The sequence below is a fragment of the Lonchura striata genome, chromosome Z (assembly GCF_050655825.1).
Source record: "Lonchura striata isolate lonStrDom1 chromosome Z, ASM5065582v1, whole genome shotgun sequence".
NCBI classification, from domain to species: domain Eukaryota; kingdom Metazoa; phylum Chordata; class Aves; order Passeriformes; family Estrildidae; genus Lonchura; species Lonchura striata.
The window spans coordinates 46089692-46095691 of NC_140740.1; the positions used below are offsets into that span (position 1 = coordinate 46089692).

The 6000-nt window shown below is 45.0% G+C and overlaps 1 protein-coding gene across 27 annotated transcripts in view; it reads right to left on the reverse strand.

Moving 5' to 3' along the window:
- The window catches only part of LOC110484213 (ubiquitin-associated protein 2), a 253283-nt gene extending 247283 nt beyond the window's left edge, over positions 1-6000 (reverse strand). For 10 of the 27 annotated variants that reach the window (XM_085566169.1, XM_085566176.1, XM_085566173.1 and 7 more), the window contains exon 1: positions 5709-5780. The gene's annotated coding sequence lies outside the window, so the exon portion shown is untranslated. Of the gene's footprint in view, positions 1-5328; positions 5477-5708; positions 5888-5936 lie in introns of those variants that run through there. The other 17 variants (XM_085566159.1, XM_085566152.1, XM_085566170.1 and 14 more) reach the window with 15 other exon arrangements.

Genomic DNA, 6000 nt, shown 5'->3' on the forward strand with positions numbered 1-6000 from the left:
TAACTTCACAAAATGGATGGTTCAATATGCCGTAAGAATTCAGTCTAACCTCTCCTAAATGATGTATTGTACTTTAAATCATCATCTGTAATCCATGCAATTCCTAGGCAGAACATACAAAGAACCTGGGCAATTTTATCACTGTCAGACAATCAAGTGTTTCTTCCCTCACAGACTGCTGAATTATTTTCAATTCAGCTATAACCAGGACAGTCAATTAATCCTCATTAGCAGGAAATTATTCAAATTTGAAATATGCCTCTTACTGCATTTTCACAGTACTTTCTCTAAACCCACCCATTTCTCAACCAACCAAGAATACCACACCACCCATATTAAATTCAATGCTTAATCCACCCCTTTCTCAAAGGCCAGTAAGGACATATAAATTGAGTTTGCCTGGAGGACTACAGATCTGACTATATCAACTAGCTGAACCCAGAGTAAAAAGCCTGAGAGGGATGTAGTGCCTCACTAATATGTCTAAGTACCTGAAGGAAAGGTACCAGGCTATTTTCAGCAGTGGCCAGTGACAGGACCAGAACCAAAGGGCTGAAACACAGAAGGGTTTGTTTGAACACTAGGGAACACTTTTGTGCCTTGAGGGCAACCAAGCACTGGCACAGTACAGGTTGCCCAGTGAGGTGACGGAGTCTCAATTGTAGATATTCAAAACACATTCAGACACGGTCCTGGGCAACCTGCTGTAGATGGTGCTGCTTGAGCAAAGGGAGACTAGAATTCCAGAAGTCGCTGTCAGCCTAGGCCAGCCCATGATGAAGAGAAGGGCAAGAAAGTCCTTTAACAGAAAACTTGTTAGCAAAAACACCTCACAAGCCTCATTAGAGACAATTCTTAAGCTCTAGCATTTCTGCTCCAACAGTAATATAGCAAAAATCAAGGGACTCTTCAATTAAATAAGGTAAGATAAAAGTCATTGGGACAAAATCCAGAAACCTACATTACTACATCAACAAGTAAAATGGTAAACAACAAAAACTGGAGTACAGGTATGAAGTTGAAATGAGTTTTATACTTACAGTCATAACAGAGAACTATTCAAAAAAGATAATGAGTATCTTTTTCCAAGATGCAAAGAAGAGTTCCTGGGCATTGCTGCTAATCTGCACATCAAGAAACAGCAAAGAAACCCAACAGGCTGAAGATATGTATCAGAAAGTGTTTTCTCAAACACTAAGGAAAAAAAAAAACCTCTTTTACATACTCATTAACTTAACTTTACTAACCTCCTTCCTAAGTCTATTCCAATATTTTTCTAAAATGAATTTCAGACAGTTACCCCTTGACACTCAACCCATGTTCAAAACATTCAGAAATTCATTCAGTGACTAATAAAATAAAGTGAAGCACAGGACCAGGAAGTGCAGTACTGTTCCCCCTCATCACACTTAGTCACCCGAAGGTAACACCACTAATTTTGGTCTCCCTTATGTCAGTCTCAAAAACAGATCACAAGTCAGTGATCTCCAGAATGCATGACTGAAAGCTGAAATAAAAGCAGACTGTCCATGCTGTACATGGAGTAAATATAAATGAGAAAATAGGATACTGCACTGACAAAGCTTCCATGCCTTGGGGCACAGCCCATCAAATGCATGGACCAGAGTTCCTTGAATACAATACACTATGTACAGCCCAACAGCAGTTCAAGGTTTGGCACCAGGGTTTCTTTCAGATTCCTGTTGCTGAAACTGTGTGTAAGACAACATAAGATTTCGAAAATCAAAGAAGAGCAGAGAAAAAAATAAATCAGCAATAGCTTTCAAACTGGAAAAGCATAGATAATTATACAGTACAAAGCCAAGCGTTGAGGACAAAACAGCCATGATTCAGTTAACATTTAAAAACAAACTGGAACAGGAAGCAAAAAGGTTTCTGAAGCCACATGCTTCATTCCATATTACTATACATTCATCACCCTCAAACCACTAAAAAAACCAAATGGAGTAGGAACACTGTGTTTTTCTTGCTCAAAAGCAATCTCAATATTGTCTCTGAAGTATCATCCTACTTCCAGAAACACTACTTTAATTGTACAAAACATAAATGAAATGTTCTAGATTAAACCAATGCCAGATACAATAAAAGTACATAAAGACTCCCTCTCTCTATGGCTAACAATTAAAAATGTTTAGGAACATAAACAGGTTTAGTCACAACTAGTGAATTCAAATCCTACACCTTCAGTCACAGGGTGGCCTAAAAGACTGAGGTAAGCATTCTCCCCCCAAAACAGTTTTTAAAAGTTTAACAAAGTATTTGTGTTTTCTTCATTTAATTGTAGATTCATATACTGAATGACTCTGCAACACCAATTCCATTGTATCTTCATCTTCTATAGCAATAAACTGTATTTCCTCTATGATACAGCAGAAAAACAAAACCATGGAGTTCACCATAGGAGTATTACTTTAGGCAAACCGTAAGCCTCAAGAAAGATCAAAGCTCTCTCAACATGGGAAACATTTCATTGTTTTTAATGCAAAATGCTACACTCAATCAGGTTAAGGACTCCTCCAAGCTGCTGGAAGACTGATTTAAGAAGCCTGGGGAAAGAGGGGAAAAAGAGCTTGACAATTTTACCTTCAAAAAAAGCCACAATATTGTGCAGATTCGACAAAGAAAGCTGGGCAAAAAGAAATAGAATTTCAATAGCATTGAGAAAAGAAACAACTCCGTCCAATGGAGTTGCACTAATTTGTTCACATAACCTATTTTACAGGTTTTACAATCTAAAGAGAGCATAAGTAAAATAATATGCTCAGCAAAATATTTATGATGTAGTAAAAGCAGGCTGAGCAAGCCATGAGATCTTAGGCATCAGATCATACGACCTATAAACTGACTGTCTTTAGTCCCTGTTTACTCCTTGAAGCATTGAGAAGTAGTGGGGAGAGAAAGGCTGAGGGTACCACACCTGTGGAAGGAACAGCACTGTAGGAGCCCCAGGCAGATGGGGAGTTCCAACAGACTTTCAGTACAGATGGCCAAAATCAAAGAGTGTGGACTTTCATGTTAGAGCAAAACAGACAAACCCTTTGTACAGTTTTTGTAAAATATGAACCTGAAGTAATTGCAAAGGAGCCATTTCACAACCTTTCATCCCAGCTCTCACTTTAATGAATGTAACCTGTTTAGGGAAGTTATATGAAAAACAGTGCAAGTCCAAACTAGGTCTTCTCTGACAAGCACAGAGGACCCAATGGGCTACATGTAAACAGACTGTATGAGAAATAAACCTAAAATTCACCAAAAGCTCTAGCAGAATAACACTGCAGTGGATGTCAGTTGTATTTCCTCTAGCACCTTCCATTCAATAATTCTGAAGTCTACAAATACAACACAGTTTCTCTAATACGTATTTTATAAAGGGGACAAGTCACTTGACTTCTCCTTCAGCAAGCTCATACAAGGCTGTTGCAAAGCACTGAACATGGGTGTTCAGAGTCCTGCTCACGTGCTTCAACCAAATAGGAAACAAAGGTAAATAAAAAGATTCATAACAGGTCTGAAGTTTTACTCCTAGTCTTTTATGAAGTACTTATGCTAAGTACCGGTACTAAATGTGACTGAAACTGCAAGTAAGCATTACTACTAATAGTAAGAATCTCAGTGATGATTATTAATAGAGCATTGACAGTATACGTCACATACCTCTTTTAAGTACTGTTCACTAGTACGTTACTCTGCTATAACCAATATCAATAGGACAACACCAGCACCAAACCATAAAGTATACCAAAAAGATGGCATTTTTCAGGGAAATGGTCACCTAAAATAAAAGTTCATGGAAGAAATATAGAGCATCAACAATCTACTTCTAGGTTCTAGACCTCCAGCTTCAAAAAAAAAATGGAAGTGCCAAACAAAAAAAAAAATTAAAAAACAGCTTCTGGTAACAGACAAGATTATTTTGTTGGTTTTCCCCCCTAGCCTCCCTAGATCTTAGTGGCGAGTCTGTAGCTTCCATGTCCCCTCAGATGATCAAACCCTTCTGTAAGTTATGGCACTGTGAGTTTTATGGAGAATGGGCCAAAACAATTTAAACAGTCTAAATTTCAGAAATGTCACTTTTTTTTTACTACAGACAGTTTTCAAAATCAACACACTGATAAAACTACAAGTAGAACAAAGTAGAACAGAGCTTGTCCAATTCCCACTTCTGCCCGCCTCCAAGATAACCAAGATTGTTGAGGTCATAAAAACAGAAGCCAGATTATTAGAGAATGTGATACAACCAAGGGAATTGCTAAAAGGGCCTGGTGAATATTAAGGAAGCAAAAGCCAGGAGGCTGAGTCGCTGCCATTTTTTGTGAAGGGCTCTGTTTCAACAGCAAGCACTGCTCCCCCTCCCTTCCCTTCCCTCACATCCAGCTCCAATTTCTCTACTCGGAAAAAACCAGCTGCTCTCAGGCCAGGACAGCCCTTCCATTCCCCTTCCACAGCTTTTCTTCACACCGCTCCGTAGCAAACCCCAAGTTTCTGCTCCACAAGACATCCTGTTCCTCTGAACACAACCAGGGTGCTCTGCACATTCACTCCTGGTGCTAACACACAAGAGAGTAGATTCAAACCAGTCCACCCTGCTCCCAGGTGGCACCTAACAGCACTGCAGACATTTCAGCACAAGCTTTTAAACCTATTCCACATCAGAGAGTTCAGGCCCTTGTCATCAGACTCAAACATGCACCATGTCCTTTCTACATCCAGCTTCTTGCACAGGAATGCCTACCAGCTCACTTCCCTGTTGCTACAAATTTCTTCAGCAACAGGAGAAAACTAAGAAGAGCGTTTTGTTATTTTTAAACAACAAAAGTCAGACCAATAGCAAAGCCCTGCCTTGACACCCAATTCCAAGCAACCACACAAAACAGATGGCAAGGAAGGACTGAAGTAGAGAAGGTTAATAGAGGGAACAGTTAATTCATTGTCATGTCCTCAAGTAACCCACTGAGATATTGTCTGTAGGGGTGACACCCCCACCACCAGCCAGGGAATACCCAGGAAGGGGATGAGCAACGACAACATGGAAGTAAAGCCCTGCGTTAAGTCATAGATCGATACTTCATCATCCACTTGTTCACTTCTCGAGCTGCCACCTCCCCTCTGGCCTGATTCCTGCCGCCAGCCCCACTCCTCCAGCTGGTCCCGCTTTCCTCACATGCTCCCGAGCCAGAGGCAGCAACCCGGCAGAGGGAAACCCTCGATGTAGGAGACCACCACCTCCAAGATGAGAACCCCTCCTCGAAAGCGGACACGGTGGAGCATCCCCTCCCGCGGATGTCAGGGGGTACAGACAAAACCCACCTCTCTCGGGGCCAAGCGGGCACCTCCTCCCCAGCCAGGCTGGCCCTCCCCGAACCCACGGCCCTGCTGAGCGGGAGCGGAGGGGGGCGGCGAGGGGAGGGTGGGGGGGACGGGGCCGGCGATCTAGGCCAGGGCGAGGCTTCCCCGCGGCGGCCGCCACGGAAAGTAGGGCAAGCCCGCGTCCCCCCGCAACCCGTCGGCGGCGGGCCGGGGCTGGGCGGCCCGGGCGGACGCCGACAGACCCGCGGACCGAGGGACCGCCGGGCGGGCAAGGCGGGGCCGGGCCCGCGGGGCCCTCGGGAGGGAGCGGCCGCGCGCGGACCGTTGGCCGGGGCGGGGGCGGGTGAGGGGGCCCCGCGCGCCCCCCGCGCGCGCGGTACCTGCCCAATGCGCTCACAAAGCGGCGGCAGCGGCGGCGCCCGCGACCGTCACGTGACCTCCCCCTTCTTCCTCCTCCCCCTCCCTCCCCCTTCTTCCTCTTCCTCTTCCTCCTCCTCCACGCGCGCGCGGGGTCGTTTTCCCTCCCCACGTGACACGGCACGACACGCTGGCGCACGGCGCGGCGCCGCCCCGCCCCCCTCACGCGCCGCCCGCGCGCGCCCGTTCACCTGCGCCTTCTCCCGCCTCTGCCTCCCGCCCCCTCCGCTGACCACGTGAGCGGAGCGCGCGGGG